The sequence below is a fragment of the Triturus cristatus genome, chromosome 5_2 (genome assembly GCF_964204655.1).
Source record: "Triturus cristatus chromosome 5_2, aTriCri1.1, whole genome shotgun sequence".
NCBI lineage: Eukaryota > Metazoa > Chordata > Amphibia > Caudata > Salamandridae > Triturus > Triturus cristatus.
Window position 1 is genome coordinate 751,084,453 of NC_140588.1, and position 23,602 is coordinate 751,108,054.

At 46.2% G+C, this 23,602-nt stretch overlaps 1 protein-coding gene across 1 annotated transcript in view; it reads left to right on the forward strand.

Moving 5' to 3' along the window:
- The window catches only part of HTR2C (5-hydroxytryptamine receptor 2C), a 3,718,710-nt gene that overhangs the window by 1,772,831 nt on the left and 1,922,277 nt on the right, over positions 1 to 23,602 (forward strand). The window lies entirely within an intron of this gene.

Here is a 23,602-nt window from a genome sequence, read left to right on the forward strand (position 1 = left end):
CTAGGGATTTGAGCATTGCTACCCATAACCAAGGTGGGCGGAGAATAGGTAGTCCCCTCTCGACCATCTGCATTTTGGAGATTAAAATGGTGCTCCTGTGCGATTAAAATATCAAAAGGCAGGGGGGAGATGGGAAAAATCTGATGCGAGGCTGCACCACCCCCCCGAGTGGGTGGTCAATCCACCATGTCTAGAGGGCTAAACCTGTTGTATGTACGTGGGTAGTCGTAACATGGGGGGACGACAGAAGAGAAGTCCCTACTAAACCCTGGGCCGCCCCGCTTCCCTCCCCTGCCAACCAGTGTCCATCGTTCTTGCTCCTGGGCCAACAGTATATTCGGATAGAAAAATGTAAGAGGCTGGGGTTGGATCAGGGATCCCTGGGTGTTGTGGGGCCAGTTACAAATATGTGCCACCGTCCGTGGATCACGGAAGTTGATCAGTACACAGTCTCCCTTAGTAAGTTTGGTGGTAGTCCCCAACCATGGCACCCTCCTCACCATTAGAACCTCGCTATGAATACCCTGGGGTAGAGGTCTGTTTTGAGAGAGCCAGTGGATGACCTTGTTTTTCAGGGCATCCACTGGCTCCTTGGCAAAAGGGCGGAGTTCCGGAATACCAGTTAAAACAACAATATATGGAGCAGCCTCCGGGGGCAGATGAATTGGGCCACAGCCAGTGTCAGTACCTCGTGTCCCTAGTGTAGGATCAAATGTCGGCCCTCGAGAGTTGGAATCAGGAGGACAAGGTGTGGGCAAAAGTTCAGGTATGTGCGGGGTGGATGCAATTTGGACGCCTAGCTGAACGGACTTGGGCGGAGAACAGATTTCCTTCTCACATGGAATTTGGGGATTGCTTACATGGTGCTTCGCTAGTCTGGGTATTTCTAAGAGTGATTGAATTCCCTTCTGAAGATTCACTAAAGAAGCTTCCACTAAAGCCAAGCGATCCATCAGTGGCAAAAGTAGGTTCTTCAGGAGAGAACTAAGATCAGAAGTGAAATGGCCAGCCCCACACGAGATAGGATTATGTCCCTGAGATATAGGGGTGGATATATCTATGGGATCTGACCCTGTTTTGGTTAAACTTGATTGATTGGGTGCGATCCTCATGTTGGGCTTAGAGATCTTGGACTTTTGCCCTTTATTATTTTGTACATTTCTTTTCCTCTTCGAGATTGCGCCCTCTCGCTCTCCCTGACCGGATGGTTTAATTGGGGGATTGCTACAGTGAGTGTTAGTCTGTTCTAGGATTAGAGGGGGCCTTGGTGGTGGAAGGGAGGGGAGACTAAGTTCAGTTGAAGCTGAAATGTCAGAGTCGATGTCAAAAATAGGTGGGATAACTGGCTCAGGGATGCCAGAATCTGGAGCAACAGAAGCTACATTAGAATCCTGCGCATGAGGTGGAGATAGAGCCTGAGCAAGGGGACCCAATGAGGATCTTCTTACCCAGTCAATCTCCTGGGAGATGCGTCTTTCCAGGACATTAATCTCATCGATGAGCAGAGAGCCCGCCTTGGCGAAGTACATATCTAAAGTGCCAGAGGCAGCTCCGGCAGCGAGGGCAGATTTGCTTCTAGTTTCCCTGGCAGACATGGGTGCGGTCAGGTCAGGCAAAGAGCCTTGGAGGCCCCTTAGTAAAAACAATCAATAACAGTAATGGGGCCCTGGGCCTGGCTCGCCCGTTCTCGAACGGCCTCAAACGGCCCGCTCTTTGCCCGGTCTTAGCCCCGGACTACGACCCGCACGCGTCCCGCTATCGCGGTAGTAGGCGTGACTTAAATTGAAGAGAGGGGAGGAGCCGGGAAGAGGCGCCAGGTGCGATGACCAAGAGCACCCTGGGCCTCGCAGTCCCAGCCGCGGGAGTCAGCCTTCTCTGGGTAAAAGTCACAAGGGTCCCGATGTCCCCGATGTCCCTCCGACGATGGAAAGCTCCACAACAGCAACCAGGTAAAGTCCGCGCCTGCGAACGGCTCCCGCGAAGCGGGGGCCGTGAGGCGTTATCAAGGGGAGATAATCAGGGGGAGGAGCCGGGAAGAGGCGCCAGGTGCGATCACCAAGAGCACCCTGGGCCTCGCAGTCCCAGCCGCGGGAGTCAGCCTTCTCTGGGTAAAAGTCACAAGGGTCCCGATGTCCCCGATGTCCCTCCGACGATGGAAAGCTCCACAACAGCAACCAGGTAAAGTCCGCGCCTGCGAACGGCTCCCGCGAAGCGGGGGCCGTGAGGCGTTATCAAGGGGAGATAATCAGGGGGAGGAGCCGGGAAGAGGCGCCAGGTGCGATCACCAAGAGCACCCTGGGCCTCGCAGTCCCAGCCGCGGGAGTCAGCCTTCTCTGGGTAAAAGTCACAAGGGTCCCGATGTCCCCGATGTCCCTCCGACGATGGAAAGCTCCACAGCAGCAACCAGGTAAAGTCCGCGCCTGCGAACGGCTCCCGCGAAGCGGGGGCCGTGAGGCGTTATCAAGGGGAGATAATCAGGGGGAGGAGCCGGGAAGAGGCGCCAGGTGCGATGACCAAGAGCACCCTGGGCCTCGCAGTCCCAGCCGCGGGAGTCAGCCTTCTCTGGGTAAAAGTCACAAGGGTCCCGATGTCCCCGATGTCCCTCCGACGATGGAAAGCTCCACAGCAGCAACCAGGTAAAGTCCGCTTCCCATACTGAAATGGTGAAGGCGTTGGGAGCCAATCCCGAAATTAAATGCGTGCGAGGTGATTATTGTCCATATTATGTAGGGAAAGTTGTTTCGTAACACATTTTTCTGTGATTTTCGAAAGAAAAGGGAGGTTGGTGATAGGGTGGAAGTTGTTGAGGTCGTTCGCATCAGCTGAGGTTTTTTTTTTAGAAGAGGGGTAACCTGTCCTGATTTGAGGGCAACAGGGAGAGAGCCTTGACTGAGGAAGAGATTAACTAGCCTGGTCCAGTAAGAGAGAGTATGAGTGTAGAAGTCGATGGCGATGTCACTAGGGATGGGGTCAGAAGAATGGTTGGAGGGTTTAGTTTCAAGGATGCATTTGAGGAGGTCATCTTCCGAGATGACTTCAAAGTTCTGCCAAGTGACTAAGGATTTCCGCTCCTCAATGGAGGTGGGGTGGGTGACCTGATCCACCAGTGCTTTGACCTTTTCATCAAAGAATATAGTGAATTCTGCTGCTTTCTTTGTAGAATCCTCAGGCTTAATGGTTAGAGGAGAACAGTTTGGGCTTTTGATGAGGTCAAAAACATTTTTGGGTCTGTTTTTGGCTGAGTCAAGGAGGGATCTGAAATGTGGTGCTTTTTCATGGAAGATGTGATTGTGGTATTTGGATCTTGCTGAACGTAAAAGAGAGAGATTGGAGGTGGATGGAGATTTTCTCCAATGTTTCTCCAAGATTCTAAGGTTCTTGCTTTCATCGTAGAGAGCTTTATTGAACCAAGGTGCTGAGGGGGTGGGTCTTTTCCTTTTTCTTTGGAGTGGAGCAACATTATCAATTTTGACTGCAAGGACTGAGAGGCAAAGGGAGGTGAGATCTTTGACATCCATGTTAGGGTCAAGTCTAGGAAGTGAGTGCATAGTAGAATCACAAAGAGTGTCAAGATCAATGTTTTTAGTGTTGCGGAACCAGGTAGTAGCTCTTTTAGGTTGGCCGAGAGTTATAACGTGCGATAGGTGAAAACAGACGGGAATGAGGAAGTGGTCAGACCAGTCTACATAGATGGGGGAGCAATAGTAAGCAGGTCTGCTTTGGATATAACAAGGTCCAGAATTGAGCCCTTGGAGTGTGTAGTTTCCGAGCAATGTTGGAAGAGATCATTGGGTGAGAGACAGGTGGCAAGCTTGTTGGCAGCCTTGTCTTCCAAAGAGCCCCAGTGGAGATTAAAGTCACCCAGGAAGATCTGTCTGTCACTTTGAGAAAATTGGTCACTGATAAAGTAGGTGAGTTCCTCCAAAAAGGAAGAGCAGTTACCGGGCGGGAGGTAGATGGCATGGAATCTGAACAGTGAGCCGTGATATATTTGAAGTTCTAGGGATAGGCATTTGAATGTACGGATGAAGGTGGTAGGGAAGGCTTTAATTTGAGGGCAGTTTCTGAAGATGATAGCGACACCGCCCCCAATTTTGTCTGTTCTGTCATTTCTGAGGATAGGGTAGTCAGTGGGTACCAGAAGATGAAACAAAGTATGAGAGGAGTTGTTAAACCAGGTCTCAGTGTGGAAGAACATGTCAAGATTTTGGTGGGTGATAGTGTCAGAAATTTCCAGTTTGTGTTTGATTGCAGATCTGCAGTTGTGGAGCAAACAGTGCAGCTCTGATGCAACTGTTTTGGTGATGGGGGTGTTAGGGCTGTTAAGGGAGATAGGGATAAGATTCTTGAATGAGATTGCCTGGGAAGAAGGAGGCTGATTAGTTCTGACAGAGAAGATGGTCTGAATAGTGAACTGAGTAGAATTATTAGGGGAGGAACCTGGAAGGGGAGTGACGTTGGTAGTCTTGTAGCTGGCCAGTAAGTTGGTGATATTTTTTGAAAATAAACATGTAGGAAACGAATACAAGGTGGATCTATGCTAACAACAATATGTAACCAGAAACCAATAATTTTTCAAAAATATATTATTTTATGTGTTTGTTTTTGGTATAAAAGAGATAATCTAAGAAAAATATTTTCACTATTAATTAAAGCAACAGTGAAGTTTACTGAAATGTAATACAATCAACACAGTGCATTAACCAACTGAAGTCTCATTTGGCCAATGAAATTCGGTACATATAGAGAAATGTAAATTGTTGCAACCATCATTTGTACCTATTTATCTAATCATACACAGCTACATACTATGTGTTGTGTTATATCAGGATTAGATCAAACACAAAATAAATCATAGGCTAAACAAGGACAGATACATCAAAATAGATCAATACAAGATTAGTAACCATACAATATGGTCATGGCTAACATGGTTTACAATCTACGCGCATTTCGGCGGGACGCCTTCATCAGGTAGCCATATGTCTTAAGAGATGTACTCAAAGAGGTTTCAAACTGAGAAGCTTAAAATATCCGCTGATAGTGTCCATGGATATATCTTCTACCTCTCAAATTTGGAACTGTGCTTCAAAATAAATAATGACTTGATGCGAAAGTGGGATGCTCAAATTTCTCTCCAGGATAGACAACAACTTCAATAGGTGCCAACAGTTGTAGTGATGTTACATGACATAGTCTGATAGGAAGTCCAGCTGATGTATATACTGGTGGGGGGTCTCTGTAGCGGGCAGCTCGAAGATAGTTACTGGATATATGTAAAAACGTAGTTCCCGTTATGTAGAAGGCTTCAACACCATCAAAAAATTAATTGACCGGATACTTTAGGAAGGGTAGAGTGGTTTTCAAAAGGGCTAGGTGATGATTCAAAACTCTGCCAGGTCTTCAGACCGAGAAGGCTGCAATCTCCACCTGCAAACTTCGCATTCGTGCTGCACCGCCGTTCTTCGTGTACTGAATAAAAATTCCAAACAAGTAAGTTGGTGATGTCTGCAGAGGACAGACTGTGGTTGGCTTTATAGGGGCATGGAAGCAAGGAACTCCTCAAGAGGATGTTAGGGAGGGGGGACATCTTGGCGCTTAAAAGTGTGATGGACGCTACAAGCTGGGAAATGGAAGAGATGAGAGAATCAAGTTTATTTTCCAGGGAGAGGAGGGCTGAGCACGGAGTGTTGGGTGGGTCAATGGATAAGGGAGGGAGTGCAGAGTGTGAGGGAGTACGGGGAGGGGTGTGGGAACGGGATATGGGAAGGAGTGCAGAGGGTGAAGGAGGATGGGGTCGGGTGGAGGAACGGGATAAGGGAGGGGTGGAAGAATGAGGGGGTAATTGGAGAAAAAGGGTAGAAGGTGGGGAAAGATGGTGGGCGATAGGAGTGGATGATGATACAGTGGTGGGAAGAGAAATATTTTTACTGGTGTTGAACAGAGGGGAAGAGTAGAGATCATAAATAGGAGGAGACAGTTGAGGAGAAGAGAGGGAGGGTGGGAGGTGATGTGGAGGGGGGTCAAATGAAGGCCAAAGGTACAGGGAGAAGAGAGGCGAATAGGCTGTACTGGGAGGGGGTGGAGGCTGGTCAAATGAAGGCCAAAGGTATGGGGAGAAGAAAGGAGAGGGGGCTGTACAGGGGGGAATGGAGGGGGGTCAAAGGAAGGCCAGAGGTATGAGGAGAAAAGAGAGGATGGTCCTGGGCAGGTAATGTAGTCTATGAAAGGTGAATGTAGGGGGACAGATAACAGGCAGAGTGAAGGGATTGGGCAAGATGGTAATTGAGGGAGGAGTAAGGGACTGCAAGGTCAGAGGGAGGGAAGAGGAAGGAATTACCGAGGAGGGAGACATGGTTGAGAAGCAAAGGATGAGGAAGGGAAGGTTGAAGAGAGAAGGGTGGTCTAAGAGAAGAATTTAAGGTTTTGGGAGGGGGAAGAGCGAAAAGGGATGAGGTAAAAGGGGGAGAGAAGGGGGAAGGTAAGGACAGTTGATTGGTAGACCAGGTTGTAAGAAAGGTAGAATAAGTAGGGGGGAGGTGGGTTAGATTAGGGGGATTAGGGGAAGGCGATAACATTGGAGTATCGGAAAGATGCAGGGTGTGGAGGGGGAGTGGAGGCCTGAGGAAAGGCAGACAAGATAGGGGGAAGATCATAATGGGAAGGGGGAAGAGTGGGAGAGGAGGGAGCAGGAGAAGGAGGAACAAAGGGTAGGCCTGTGTCTCCCGGGAGAGTGGCCTGATGGAGTATCGGGGGTCAGGGGGGGAGGGAGAAAGGAGAGGAACAAGAAGAGGAATTGAGGGAGGTCATAGTCGTGTGGGTTGGACGAAGGGAGTGGAAGAGATGGTTAAAGCGAGAGAGACAGGAGTCTGTAGCATTGAATCATGACAGTGCCATTATTGTAAAGTGTAATGGTGAGAGAACCATTAAAGCTAGCGGATGGGGAAATATTTAGCCGCTGTCCATGCTGGATAGATGAGGAGGAGGAGACATTGAAGGAATTGAAGAAGCTGGTGGACCAGGAAGGGATATCGTGAGTGAAAATATACTCACCCAAGGCTGCACTTGGATGACTGGTTCTGGGTGCTGGTCTTTATACACCAGTTGGGGGATGCCTTGCTCCCTCGTGAGACTGTCTTCGCTCTGGGGGTGTGGTCAGCCAACCCCACCCCCAGGGATCAACAGCAGAGGAAGGCCCAGGCCCCTGTGAGCAGCTGTATGGTGAACACTAGCAGAAATTACCAATCGATTTAGTACTCCAACCCTAAAAGTTGGTTGCAAATGCAGGTAAGGAAATGCATCTGGAAGGGGTATGAAGGTGATACATCATGTTGGGGTGGTGGTTTTGGACTTACTGCATGTTTATTGCCATGCCAGACAGACACCTTTGATTGTACAATGTATTTACGTATTTCTGTGCTTGGTTATGGGGATGGTTATTCGGTGGGGGCTGTCCTGGGCCTATTCCTTTCTGCTTGTGATATGTTTTTAGGTGGCATCGGTCAGCCATGTGACTCATTCTGTGACAATAATAGCTTTCTATGAGGCTTGGCTGTAGCCAGTTTCCCTGACCTCTACTGCTAGGACTCGATGGATACCCCGTGGGGTCCGGAGGCAGAGCTCCATTTCAAGACTGGTACTATTTGTACGTTCATGGCCAATGCGGCCCCCTCGAGGATGGTCATTTTCAATTTTTGTTGGAGCAATTGGTGGTGTCTCTTTGGACTTAAACCTGCTTTTCCCTGTCCTTCTCCTGTCTTTTCCAGTCATTCTGTAATATATGGGCCTATATTTCCCAGCAAGGTTTGGTGTCTAACCCTACTACACAATCTATTCTGGTCTGTATCTCAGTGGGCAGTCTCTTTATGAGGATGTTGTATAAGAATGCAACCTAGGGACTTGTGTCGGTCCAGAGCTGTCCTGTCACTTGTCCCTATCGTTCCCTCATTCTATCTAGGAAATCAGTCATGGTCTCCCCAGGCTTTATGCTCTCAGCCATCAATCCTCCTATGTCTGGGTGGTCAGGGAATATTTCCCTCAGGGCCGTCCATATCTGGTATCTGAATGGCTTGAATGCTGCCTGCCATGCTCGATGTTGATTAGCGTGATGGCAGGGATGCAGGCTTGGATAAACACTGTGTCTGTCTTCTCCCCTATGAGGCTGTGGAGCAGAATTTTGATGTCACCTATAGCTAAGTTGATTTCTGCTGTGTTTTCCTCAAAACATGCATTCCACTTTCCTGCCCCATCCATCAATGGGGGCAGTTTATTCCTAATCCCTTCTTTGTCCATCTGTGCCCATGGCACATAGATGGTCCCTGACACACCCTTCTGACGTAGCGGACATATTTTGGCATGGAGTGGCTATGTCGGTTTCTCCCTGATGTAGCGCTCCTATCATCTCAGACATTCCTGCATGTAGGGGAAGTTCGATTGCAGATCTCCCCCTCCGTGCCGGATGCAGTCTTCCATGATGGCCATGTCCTCTTGTTTTAAGGATCACTGCTCCGGCCAATGTCTATCATACTGGCCCTTCCTTTCAGTCCAGTAGGCCAGCATATGGCAAAATGATTGTGTGAAGGCCTTGCCTTCTTCTCTGGACATTATCCCTCTAGGAGTCAGTTTGCCTGAGGTGCACGTTCAGGTGGAGCAATGGATGTCTTCATCGTCACTCTCCTCATGCATCCGTAAAGGCGCCATTCTACTCCTCCGAAGACTTAATTGTGTTTTAGTTAGGATATCCTGATTTCTTATTTCTTGGTCGACCCCTCTCCTATACTGAAGACCTGGTCAGTGGAGTGTGGAGTTCTGTTAGGGGCCTCTCTTTTGAGACTTCCCCAGGCTAATTCTCATGTGATGCCCAGGACCTAGCTCTGGATGCCTCCGGGGGATGGTGCGGTATTCTCCCTTCCTTTTGGGCCTCTTAGATGAGAGATCTTTCCATTTCTATTCTCAACGCATGCCTCTCCTCTAACTCCCATCTGGGATGCCTTCTTGGCTCAGTGTGGCATGCTGTTATTCTTGTTGGTGTTTTGACTTCAAGCTCACTCCCTGATGGTTCCTCCACAGCCTGAGCATACCCTGGGAGAGCATATCCTACAGCTTGCACTTCAGCGTTGGACCTCGGAGAGTTGGGGCCCCAATCGTCCTCTCCACTGGTGGTGTCCTCCTCCAGAACTGCTATGAACCTCCCTCTGACTCTAGATCTTTTGGAGGGGTGGTTAGGAGCATGTGCTTCTCATTCTGCTAGGGCTTGATGGACCTTGAACGATGGATGGGGTCAAACTTCAAGGGACCGTGGCACTGGAGTGGGAGGGGGATGGCTTTGCTGGGCTGCTTGTTCTGATGGTCTCTCTACTCTAGGTCTGGTGCCTTGCTGCCCGGGGAGGGGCCCACTGGCCCCCTCGACCGGTGGATTGGTGTAACCCAGTGCATGGTGGCTAGGATGGCAGGCATCAGAGAGAGCACTTCCCTGCTGGTGTATGGCTTGTGGGCTCGAGGATAGCCTTACAGGATGGGGTCACCTCAAATTTGGCCCACAGTTCTAGTAGGACCTCCCCCTTAGGCCTCTTTTGACCTACATATCTGGTCTGTTTGTGTGTTCTGGTGTGATCTACTATGTTGGTATCGAATGTTCCCCACTCAGGCCAGGGAAATGCGTATGCATTTGGTATGGGCGTGCCACTCATGGCAGTGTTCCTCTAGCTTTCAAGCCTGTGTGGGGAACCTAGCTTGCATGTTATCTAGTGGTGTCTCCATGAAGAATTAGGAGAGTTGTTAAGCAGTTTGTAAAAGTTTGACTTTCGCAAGCTTTAAATAATTGCAAATTCTACTCTGATCGTGAAAAATATGTGTGCATGGGGTTCTGCTGGCAACAATCTGTTTGTTAGAAACTCTATTTTTTAGAAAATGATACATCACAAAAACACTTAACAATAGACAAAGACAATGCACTGAAATAGTAACAACCTGTAAGAAACTGTAATAGTAAGTTCGGAACAGTACAAGTTGATTTTTTGCAGCAAATTATCAAATCTGGAATTTTGATATGTGGGAAAAAATTGTTATTATTCCATAAATGCAGAAACAGGACATGACATTTAAACATGAAATACAAATGCAAAATCTAACAGTAAAACAACATCAATATTATATGAATGGAAAAATCCTAAAAGAAACTAGAAGAACACACTGCTGGTTCACTACTGAACTAAAAGCCTTCAAATGCAATTGCAAATGACTAAAAAGAATCTGGCACACCAACAAAACTACCAGCAACTGAGCCAACTTCAAAGTGGCTCTCAATAAATGTCACATATGCCTGAAAAATGTCAAAACAGAAGCCCTAGCCACCTGCCTCAAAGCTAGCTCCAAGCATAGCAAGGGACTCTTCAGCATCATCAAATAGTTCACCAACCCCTCAATAACCGAGAACCCCGTAACCCCCTTGCATGAGCTCTGTGACACACTAGCAGACTTCTACTACAACAAAATGGCCACCATCTATGAACACATCAACCACATCCAACCAGCGACAACTTCGATAAACCAGCCAACCCTTCAACCACCGAGAGATCAGCAACCTCCTTAATCCATCCCAATCAGGATTCTGCACTAATCACAGCACAGAAACTACTCTAATTACAGCCACAGATGATCTCTCTTAGACCAGGCAGAGACCGCAGTACTGATCCTCCTTGACCTCTCCACAGACTTCGACACCGTGTCACACTACACCCTCCTACATGGACTCCATCAGATGGAGATGTAAGGAAGAACCCGGAGCATCCACCTCACACGTCAGGCCCAAAGAACATCATCTGCGGTGTTCCCCAAGGTTCCTCACAGAGTCCAATTCTGTTTAAAACATAGATGGCCCCCCTGACCACGCTGGTAAAATCCTATGGTATGATCATCATATCATACGCTGACAACACTCAGCTCATCCACCTCCTATCCTTAAATCCCACTAACGCCAAAACCAATGTCCACAGGTGCATGACCAGCGTATCCAGCTGGGTGTAAAACAAATGCCTCAAACTCAACATAGACAAAACAGAGGTTCTCATCTTCTGGAGCAAAACCTCCCCATGGGACGAATCCTGGTTTGCCAGTGGAACTGGGCCCCTTGCCCATTCCCACAGACCACGTCAGAAACCTCAGCATCATACTCAACAACAAGCTCACCATGAAGATGCAGATAAACACTATCTCCTCAGCCTGCTTCCTCACCCGCCTCATGCTCCAGAGAATATACAAATGGCTCCCCTTTAACACCAAGCATACCATCATCCAAGCCCTCATCACCAACTTCCTGAACTATGCAAACTCCTTCTACATGGGCATCACCTCACAACTACTGATTAGACTGCAAACCATCCAATATGCTGCAGCCAGGCTCATCCACGACCTCCCAAGAAGAGCCCACATCACCCAGCACCTCAGAGCAATACACTGTCCCCCCATCCAAAAAAGGTGCCAGTTCAAACTTCTGACGCCTACAGGGCCCTACATAACAAAGGAGCAGCCTACCTCAACTACAGACTGAACTTCCACCAACCTGGCAGACATATATGCTACACCTCCCTCTCCCTCTCCCTCTCCCAAATGCCCCGCTTCCACAAAAGCAAAAGCGGCTGCCGCACCTTCTCCTACCTGGCCACTAAGGTCTGGAATCTCCTCCCACTCCAATTTCGAACTGCACCCACATTACAGAAGTTCAAAGATGGCCTAAAAACCTGGATGTTCGACTGACAAATTCCAGCAGCAGCCCCCCCCCTCACCTGGATACCCTCACGGGTGATAAGCAGCGCTCAACAAATCGTTGATTGATTGATTGATTTAGACGTGAAAAAATTGAGAGAAAAAAATATTATTTTGTCCAAAATTCATAGCCTTCTCCTAGTGCCTACTGCCCGAGGAGAGGGTATACCCTGTGTGGTACATGTGGCTTAGTGAGCCCGACAGTCTGTCAGTATCGGCTCAGGGACAAAAATGATTTGCACAGAGAAAAAAGAACAGCCTGACAATTATCATCTCTCCCTGGCCAAACACAAGCTACACCTTATTCACCACGGTCCAAATTTTTCCCTAATGTCCAAATTACACCCTATATCACAGCCATGGTAATGCACCAGTCTTGTTGCGCAGATATGAATTCCTTCAGGTAAGCGTCCTTGTCCTTCGGCAGCAGTCAGGCTCAATAAACTAATCTCTCCTTGCTGTTTCGCTGAAATGTTGCTCAGATATGAACTCACCTTGATAAAATAAAAAAGATAAGAGCGTTTGGAAAACCAGGAACGAGTTGGTTTAATTAAACAAGGCGGCTGAGAGAACATCAACAGAGCTGTGTCTGAAGCCAGTCTCCATGTACATAAGTTTTGGCTGGTAATATATACAGTTGTTGAAGTACAATATAATGATTACACATTCTTGTAAAGCATGTAGATCCGGGCCTAGTCATGAACCATTAATACAACCATTTGATAAGGGTGACACAGGTGGATATCGATTCTCCACCTCGTGGTGGCTGGCGCTCAGGTGGGGAAAGCCTTCATTTCCGGGTGGGGAACTATAAATATCTAATGGAAGGGTGAGCGCGCAGCGGACGGTCAGCTGCTATAACGCTGCCTCTCCTTTGAAACACGCTAATTATTTTAATGTTTTTGCTCTTTGCTGCTAACTCTGCTGCTAATTTCGTTTTCTTTGTATCAAAACTTTTAAAAATCATTTTTATCTTGTGTGTAAATGTAAAAAAACTGTTTTTACCTGCCACATTTGCTTAATGTGCACCCTCCGGTCCGCCACGGTCATTCCGATTGTGCGGGGAGGGTTGCTTTCAGGTTACAATTGTCTCGAGGCTCTCGCTGAACGGCGCCATCTTGGTGGTGGCTGGCGCTCAGCTGGGGAAAGCCTTCATTTCCGGGTGGGGAACTATAAATATCTAATGGAAGTGCGAGCGCGTAGCGGACGCGCGCAGCGGGCGCACCGCCAGCGCGCCATAGGCGCGCTAAAGGCAAGCCCGTCTGCGCCCGTCCGCGGCCGGTCGGGGCCTGGGGCCCAAAATCTTGCTCTCCTACCAGTTTATTCCTCCTCTAACCTCAGGTCCCTTTGGAGAAACTGGGCTTTGGACCCTTATATCCAACAACGGCTAGACTCTTTGGAGATTTCTAGTACTATTTGCGCTGATTGCACATTACCCTTTATTTCCCCGGTTTTGAATATCCCTAGCATTCCTAACGCACTTCCCATCCCTTTATCGTGCACCATACATTCGGGACAGGAACAGCTATTTATTTGCTATCTCAATACCCGATCTATGGTGAAACACCAACTTGAGATATTTTATTTCTTGGAGTCCAATAAACCGGACATCCTCCTTCTATCTGAAACTTGGTTGACGGAAGAATCCAGCCCTGATATTTTAGCCGCTCTTCCAGACAACTATTATATTCTCCAATCCAATAGCTTGGAGAATAGAACTGGAGGGGGTGTGGCAGCTATAATTTCTCATAAACACAAATGTATCTCTTTTTTCGCCCGGTGTATACCTTTAGTTGATCATCTTTTGTTTAAATTTGAATCTGATTATTCCTTTTTTGTCTGTGCTGTATTCTATCGGCCTCTGGTTTCTATGCCCACCTTCACGCAAACTTTGAGTGAAGTTATTGCTGACCTGACCATTAATTATGCAAGTGTATTGATTGTTGGTGACTTTAACTACTGGCCCAACAGTGTACAGGAAGGCCCTCATTCACGTGAGTTTACAGACTTGTTGACAGGAATGAACCTCTCTCAGCATATCAAAGTCCCTACTCACGTTAAGGGTAATACTTTAGATCAGGTTTGGACTTCTAATCTAGAATTGGGCGATCTAAGTATCTCTCCCTGTTCTTGGTCCGATCATTTGTTCATTACCTTTTCTATCCTCAGTCTCCCCGCTTTTAAATCTTCCCCTACAGTTTCTTTTTCGGCTAGAAATTGGAGTCAGGCTAACATTAAAGAATACAGTTCTATGTTAATCGCCTCTCAACCTCTTAGCACAGTGTTTTCCCTTCACTCCCAGGCAGAAAACATTAATACCTGGTTAGAATCTGCTAGAGATAGTATTGCCCCGCTACGCACTATCAAAATATTAGAGCCCATGAAGCGCAGCGCTGGTTCTCGGACAATTTGAAGTCCATGAAACTGGCTCTGCGTCAAACTGAGCGGAAGTGGAGACAGGATTACTGTCCCCACGAGCATATTTACTGCCGCACTCAAAGACTATAAAAATGCAATTATCAAAACAAAATCCGAATACTTTTTTTCCAAAATCCTGGCATCCACTAACAGGTCTAAAGACATTTTCTCAATAGTGGATGAACTTGTCAAACCTGATCGTGTTGTTGTCAAACCCACTCCTTCTCAATCTCTATGCGATTCACTCAATGATTATTTTATTGAGAAAATTGTTAACATCAAAACTAGCATTTGTCAGCCTCCTGCTTCTATGGCCTTTTGTGGTTCTAACATCAACCCTCATTGTTTGGATTGCTTTCGTCTTATCACGCAAGAAGCCTTTTTTTCTTTACTCAATAGGGTTAAGTCAGGATCTCCCTCAGATAGTTGCCCTTCTTCCATTCTCTGCGAAGTTTTTTTCTCTTGCCCTGTGCCCCCTATGACGCTCCTCAATAATTCCCTCTTTTGGGGCATTGTTCCCAATCTTTTTAAGTGTGCTGAAGTGGTTCCTATTCTTAAAAAACCAGGTTCCGATCCCTCCACTCTCAGCAATTTTCGCCACATTTCACTGCTGCCTTTCTTGGGAAAAATATTGGAAACCCATGTGGCTGACTGTCTCAGCACCTTTGTTGAGCAGTCACTTTATTTAGACCCCCATCAAGCGGGGTTCAGACCCAAACACTCTACGGAGTCTGTTATTTTGGCAGTTCTTGATGAACTTCGAAGAGGGGCTGACTTGTGTTCCACGCAAGCCCTGGTACTCCTAGATCTCTCGACTGCTTTCGACACGGTCGACCATGATCTTTTGGTTGATCGTGTCGAGAGCGCCGGGATTCGGTGTCCCCCGTTGGACTGGATTTCCTCATTTCTCTGTGACCGCTTTCAAGCGGTTCGTCTGGCCAGTTTTCTGGCTCAGAAAAAGAGATTGACGTGCGGTGTCCCTCAGGGCTCTGCACTCTCGCCTCTTCTTTTTAATCTATACATCCTTCCTTTAATTTCGGCCCTCCAAAAGAGAGAGGTGGTTGTTTTTAATTATGCCGATGATCTTCAGTTAGTTTTCCACATTGATTCCTCTCCCTCTTCTATTTAAAACTTTCAATCTACTATGTTATTCATTAGCAATTGGATGAGTGCCAGCCATCTTAAGCTAAACCCAGATAAAACCGAGTTGATCCTTACGGGTGGCTCAGGGAGTCCCTGGAATTCCATTTTTTGGCCTGACTCCCTGTGATGCCCTCCATCCCCTGCGAAGTCGGTTAAAAGTCTGGGTATTGTAATCAGTAGCGACCTCTTGATGAAAGCGCAAATTAACTCTGTGGTATCTGCCTGTTTCTTCCATCTTCGAAGAATTCGTAAAATGATCAGATTCCTGACCTTTGAGGCTCGGATTCAAGCTGTTCTTGCTCTGGTGATGTTGCGTATTGACTATGCTAATTCCCTTTACGCCGGCATTCCCGCTTACCAATTACACCGACTCTAATTGGTACAGAACCAAGCCGCTAGGCTTGTATATGATCTATCTAAATCTCACCATGTGAAACCCCTACTGAAAAATCTTCATTGGCTTCCCGTATTTCAACGCTGTCTCTTTAAACTAGGATGCACCGTTTTTAAAGCTCTTTCGGACCACGGCCCGGCTTTCATTATGTCTAGATTGTCACGCTACGCCCCTTCTCATGTACTGCGCTCTTCAAATATGAATTTTCTAATGACTTGTCCGTTTAAGCGTAAAAACACAGTGGTCTTTGTTTTTCATTCTTGGCGCCTCAGCTTTGGAACTCTTTTCCTCCTGATCTACGTCTATCCTCTTCTTTTGCCCAGTTTAGGTCCGCTCTTAAGACCTGGCTGTTCATCCAAGCTCATAACTGAAACCTCTTTCTTCTCTAATTTCGTTATGCAACTGTAGGACTCTGCTTAGCGCCAAGAAACCGTTGGTGAACGTGCGCTGTATAAATACTTTTTAACATAACATAACATAACGTGGAGAGCTAGTGTGGGCCAGAGTGTATGTGTCCAGATGTCCAGCATGGGTAGTGCCTGATCACTGCCTGTGGTGTGCATGCTGAGTGTTCCTAACTACATGCAGCATCTGACTTTGTGGTATTTTAGGAATGTGTGCCCTTGGCCAAAAAAGTTTTATTATGGCCAGTCTCCTCGGATCTGTTTGTGGTGTAACTGCCTAATTGAGGGATCAGTCAGGGTTTTCCATGTTTGAACATTTGTCTTAGTGCTAAGTGTAACCCCACCTGTGACCGATCAATTGATAGGCTTGGGTTTTGGTTGCAGGGCCTGTCTGACCATGTATCTTTGACTTGGGGTGGATGGGGAGGTTATTGCAGGAGAATTTTATACAAGTTTGTTATTACTTGTACATATAACATGAAGCTCATTGATATCATATTTACCAACATTCTCATACTTTGCATACATTTATCATAGCGTACATAGACACCGTGTTTACTGGTATTCACAATGCTATGCATGCATAGATGGAGTACATTGATATTGCATTTACTGGTGTTGACGTTGTTATGCGTGCATACATCATGGCATACATTGACATTGCATTCACCGATATTAACAGACTTCTGCCCCAGCTGGCAGAAAAACCTATAGATGGTTTCAATAGAATGTTCTTTACATCATAAGTAATAAAAATCGAATATTCACATTATTTTGATACTACAAAAAATAGACTTCACAATAAAACGATAAAAGAATTCCATAGACATCAGGGATCAGTTATAGCTAAAATAGAATTATTGCCAGTCTTTCCTTTAAAAAAACAAATAGAGTGCAGGGTAGCTACAGTACGGTGGCATTTTACAACCTTACAGAAAAACAGGATGACATTGTACAGCTGTATCCCTGTCTACCCTTGATAATAGTACAGTATAGGGAAATCCTCATAAAGTGCAAATTTCATATAATTTATAGATACAGCTGGCCGAGATCAATAAAGTGATTCTCTTTATTACCTAAACCATCCATGATCAACTATTTTTTAATAGTCTCAATAACAAACTGTTTTATAGCTTCTCTAATTGACTCTTAAATCCTTCTTGAGTTCCATATATCTCCAAACCCTCGCAAAACTTTTAATTGCTCTCACCCTTTTTGCATCGTCCTCTTCAAATTTCCTTGTACAAATAATTTTCTTATGCCATTCGTTCAAACAGAGATTGTCAATTATGCTTTCAGATGCTTGAAGAAAAGCACCTGAGAACAGAATAGCCCAGGCCAACTGCAGTGGCACATTTCTTGCTTTTAATCATGGAGGGCATACAGCCATACCACTTTTAATTACGAATTTGGAAAAGGTATCTATTGTCCTGTTTCCCTTCACATCTTATACATTTTCAGACAGCTTTTTCCAAGATGGGTGAGTGGGCTAAAATCATGGCACCCTGCCCTTTTGGCGGCTCTGTACCTTAAAGCACGATGCATTTTGTTCTCTTTTGTACATTTTACAAAACGCCTAGATCTATGTGTCTTGGTCCATTTTTAAGGATAAATGGTTTTAGGACTTGTAAACCAGGCATGTTATTTTTACAGAAGTTACAGGAGGTTTCATCTTGTTTAATCATGATCTCATTTTTAAACATTCATTGAGACTGAGAAAATGTATCTCTTTTAACTGACATGCATGTCACATTTTTATGCTTATGTGTTTCTATGTTTGAAGGTTTTATCTGATGTATTTGGGGCTTGCTTTTTTCTCTCAGTATATTTTACCTGTGTAGTGTTATTTATATTGTTGTTTGATTATAAAAACAGAACACATACTTTGATTTGATTTTAATAAAGAGTATTGTTCTACAGACTAGTGTTTATATTTATCTGTTTGTATATTATAAGTAGGTTTGTGCAGCGGATATGAATTGTGTAATTTTCTTACCAGATTGTTTAATAGTTTCCTTTCCTCTACGTGTATCTGTGTACGAAGTTTCGGTTACATATTTGTTGTTTTGTATCACTTTGGTCTCTACGGAACCTAGGAGATTAAAGCCACATTCAAACTAGAATAAAATGCTTGGAGATTCTCATTGACATCAAGGTCACTTTCAATTGAGGGTAAATGTTTTAGTGATCTTCCTTTAAGGTCTTTTTCATTGCCTCTAGAGTAATGGCTTTGCTGTTTCAGTAGCTGATTGAAGTCTTTTGTATAGTATTTTGATTTTTGTGAGTATTGAAGCTGTCACATTTTACCAGAAAGTGATGAGACCATAACAGGACTGAAGCCACGAGGATGCTAATAAGCTTGAATGATTTCCGAATCAGATCTAGGGCAAGGCCACTGGCCGGCCTCATGAGTGGGTGTTTTCACTAATTTAGCGGCACCTAATGGCATTCAGTGGGTGGAGTCTGGAAGTTTAGTAGTGGAGTCTGTTATGTTGGTGGACTATTCCATCTGTCGAACATTGTGAGGAGTGTTCACTATGTGGATCCTTCACTCTGCAGGCAATGATTGATGCCAGCAGGGGGAGGGGAAAAGGAATAAAGGAGACCCAGGGGAATGGCCACATGGTTCTGATCTGCTACCAATATCACAGTGTCTGTGTCATCATTGTCTGGAGGCCTGCACACCACCACGCCTGTTACTCAGACAATTCAACAACTGGTAACAAGGGCAGTTGAACCCTGGCGCCCGCCTGCGCTCCCTCCTGGCTTTACTGCAGTCCTCTGGTCCCGTGATCAGGCTCCCGCTGTGCCATTTGTTTCTGCTGCATAGCGGCCCGAAAACAAAAAATGCTGCTTCACATCTATAAAGGTGAGGCTGCTGTCGGTGTCGCTTTACATCCTGTCGACTGACACTCGCGGCTTGCCCTGCCATGCCGCGAGTGTCAGTCGCGAGCCCGGCGAGCCCGGCTCTCTGCTCCTGCTGCATTGTGGAGTAGCCCTTCCTCGCTGCGTGCTGCCTCGCTCCCGGCCAGCCTGAAGTGAGGCTGTCCTATGGGAACCACGTGTTCCCATCCAGAGAACGCCTCAAAAGACCAGGACCAAATAAAAAAAATAAAAAAAGGGGAAACTGACAGGAAAGTCATACAAAGTGAAAGAACACACAGAAATATTCCTCCAATGCTGCAAAGAACTGCATGCCAGGATTCGGAAGGAGAGGCAAGGTGTACTGCATGTAATTGAACCCTCATTTCATGCAAGTAGTTACAAAACAAAAGAAGAAATAATTGGAAAAAATTGAAGAAAAAAAAGGGACGTTAGACTGGGACATGCACACCCCGTGCCACCCCTCAATCATCTAACCAGCATTCCGCCTCGAAGTCTTCGAAGGCACCATAAGACGGGTACTCACTGGCCTAAAAGGCATCCTCAACAATAACATTTTAATACATGCCCCCACCCTGGAAGAGCATCTTGATTGCCTGAGAGACACTTTTCAGCTCTTGAGAGACAATAGCCTTACGCGCCATCGAGAGAAATGTGCCTTCCTCCAGAAGGAGATAGCTTTCTTTGGGTACCGTTTCTCTCAGCATGGAGTGTCGGCCAGGGTGGATGAAATCCAGCTAACCCCAGCTCCCACCACAGTCACGGGCATGAGTAGTTTCCTAAGTATGGTCACTTACTGCAGACGTTTCATTCGAAACCTGACTGACCTCACTGCCCCTTTAAGAGAGATTAAGAAGACTAACACAAGCATTATCTACTGACACAACTTTGGTGTACTTCGACCCAGCCAGAGGCTCTGAACTATCGGTGGACGTGAGTCCCATCGGCCTTGGGTAGTGCTGTTGCAGAGGCAAAGCAATAGGTTCTAGGGGCCAGTGGCCAGTGGCCTATGCGAGTCGTGCTTTGACAGATACCGAGCAACGATACTCGCACATCTAGAAAGAGGCCATTTGTGCTCCATGGTGCTGTCACCATTTTCACCTCTACCTCTATGGTAAGTATTTTGTGGTCCACAAGGATAACAAGCCTCTGATTCCACTGTTCGTGGGATTCTCTTTGAAGCCTCCACAGGAAGTGGATTCTGCAATTACAAGAGTATCAGTTCACAGTGGTCTATCGCCCAGGGGCACAAAACCCCACTGTTTTCCTATCAAGACATGCACAACCGGCCACGGAGGAAGACGAATCCGATGCGGATGAAGTGGAAGACTATGTTGAGCTGGTGGTAGAGTGGTCACGGCCGTTGCCCATCTCTGTGGAGGAGATACTGAAGGCCACAACGGAGGATGAGTGCCTTCAGTTGGCCATCTCTGCAGTGACATCGGGGAGGTGGCATGTCTTGATCAACAAAACGGCCTGCAGAACCGAAGAAGCACAGGCAGCATTGGACTCCTTGCACCATGTGCACCTAGAACTGGCTGTGTCTCCGGAAGGCTGCGTCATGAGGGGTCCCATTTAGTGATTCCTAGGACACTGCAACAATGAGTGTTCGATAACTTGCTCACCTGGCCCATCAAGGAATTGTCAAAGATCAAGTCTCGGCTACGATGCAAAGTCTGGTTTCCAAATCTTGAAAGGGATGTGGAGCAGACAGTTCGCCAATGCTCTTTGTGCCAGGTGGCCGGACCAGCCGAACCATCAGCCCCAATAATCACGGAGGATATACCACCCTGTCCCTGACAGAGAGCAAGTGCCAATTTTGGAAGTCTTGCAGACAGGAGACACATGCTAGTTGTTATTGACAATTTCTCAAAGTACCCGGAGGTTGAGGTCATGGACTCAATGACAGTGAATAACACCATCCCGCACGAGGAGAAAATAATGGCCACCCATGGACTCCTGAAGGAATTGCGCACCGATAAAGGCCCTACTTTCTCCAGCCACGAATTCACAGAGTACTTGCGGTCCCGGAGCATACAGCATCACAAGGTCACACCATGCTGACCACAAGTCAATGGAGAGGCTAAATGCTTCATGCATACTTTGAACAAAGTCCTACGGATTGCTTTAGTTCATGGACAGTATGTGGTAAATTTAAATTACCTAGACTTAATTTATACGGTAAAATTCAATACGAATAACTCAGTAAAAATAAGAGGCAGAATCCGTGGTATTCGAGGGTATAATAGGGAATTTATTCCTTACAAAGGAATGATGATGGTTCGAACCAGGCAATCGAGTTCCGTCACCACGAAGGTTCAGGAAGGGATCAGCAATACATTATTGACAGGTTATAATATATATAGTAAATGCATTACAGTAAAGACAGATGCAGGAGGCGTAACAGCTGATAAGAATACACATACGTAATGAAAAAGGTGTTACAATAGGCGTGCATAAAGGCGTATACTAGAAACGTCATTATGATGATGACACAAGTGGGTGGATCCATAAGAGAATCCTGCAAAGTCAGCAGAAATACATGGCAGAGATGCGCGCGCAGCCGCATGACGTGTGATTGACGTGTAACTAGAGAGTGAAGGGAACTTGACATTTAGCCCTACATGAGGAGACAGAAGTCTGGGATGTCAGGACAACCTAATCCCAAATCATATCTAATATCTTGTGTTTAAGGAACTATATTATCTGGAAGGAAAGGTCTTTTCGGACAGAGTCTATTCTATACTGACTGCTAGTGCGTGTACAAGCGTCTAAGTGTCTACATGAGATGCGAGGGGGCATGGGCCTACCATGGTAACGAAAGTCATGAATTACTTGCACGGAGACAGTAAGGCCGGGCCCTTTGCTCTGCAGCTGGAGGGATGTTTACCTAAGCTACTAGACAGGAATGCATTTCTTGAGGAGCGGAGCAGATAACTTGGAGGCTGAATACAGTTTTTGGCAGGCAACAGGCCGGGCTAGGCACCGTTAGCCGCGCAGGAAGTAAGACAAAGTTCATGGATACAGATGCAGGTCCAGGCTGGAGCATTCAGAGGCAGAAGCAGGAAAAAGCTCGATGGCAGAATTCAGGGCCTACCTTGCCAGAGCTGGAAAACGTGAAAAGTATACCATATAAAGACGGTGGCAAGGCATACTTAGGAACGGAATATCTGACCCATTCATGGCAGATCTGAAAGAGGACATATTAACGTTGGACACAATTGTATTTGCGTCTTCATAGCTTGAAGTGGAGGGAACATACATGTACTTGTAGCATGTACATGGAGCCGTTGGGGTCTAGATAGGGGACACAATTGATCATAAAAATTCATATTTCCTCATTCCCTCCTTGTCCCCTACAGACCCTTCATGAAATATCGATCTTCAGGAATCCATCAATCTGTTCATGTAACATCATTTGCTCTTCTTTCTTCTTCCGGGATTTTGAATGAAAACTTGAACGTGGAATACACGATGTGGCACACAGGCCGCAAATCGCTGGTCCACATTGTAGACACAGGCAGCAACTGAATAATATGAGGAGGCCAATACCTAGGAAGGATAGGACTTTCCATCCCCAGGCTGACAACACGCTCCAGAACCAACCGGACCATGTCCAGGTGCCTGGATTCTGGTGTATCTGGTTTGCAATCTTGTGAAGACGAGTTATGGCTTTATATACGGATGGCGCGTTTTCTGGGATGAAAACACAGCAACTTGATCCGATGACCCTACAAGCTCCGCCCCTATCGGCTAGGATGACGTCAAGGACAAGACCATTTTGGAGAACAACAATCCGCATCGCAGACTGCTCCTCTGTTAAGTTGCCTAGGGCAGAGGTAGTTTCATTCACTACTGCTTCAAGGGTTCTGGTTAATCTACGTATCAGTTTACTGTTTGAGACAACACCTATGTAAGGAAAGAGACCTTTATTGAAGTCTGTATATTGTTCCCATGCTGTTTCAGTGTAATCAACAATCGGGATATCTCTCTGGGGTCTATGGTGTACTAGATTGGTATTTCTATGATAATCAGGAGGGGCTAGGAAAACAGGTGGCAGAAGGAATGCAATGTAACAGGTACCATCCCAATCTAGAGGTAGACGTATATATGCGGTATGACCACATATGAAGTAGGAATGACGGGAAGCTCTAAATGTAGACTTGCCTTTATCACTGAATTCGATCACAGTAGTACATTTACTATGACCCAGGTGTACTGAACCATTCTTTCTTACACATAATTCACCTTTGACTGGTAATACGGACATAGCAGACAAGACTAGTGCAGCTTCAGATTCAACATTCAGAATCATGAGGTTAAGTGTAAAATTACCTAATCCATATACTTCATTTTCTAGATCAGTTCCTGTTCTTTTAGGAAGTCCCTCCTGGTTAGGATAACAGGCTTTAAGCAAAACTAAGTTCAGGTTTCCCCATACCCAGTTGCTCTGGTAAACTACAGTGTTTGAATCTAAAGAGTTAATCAAACTAAACCATGCTCCACAGGAACCATTGTGTGTGAATGGGTACGGAAAGAGAGGCAGAACTCCTTTGTACTTCTGATAGGGAGGAAGTCGGCCACATATCCAACAATT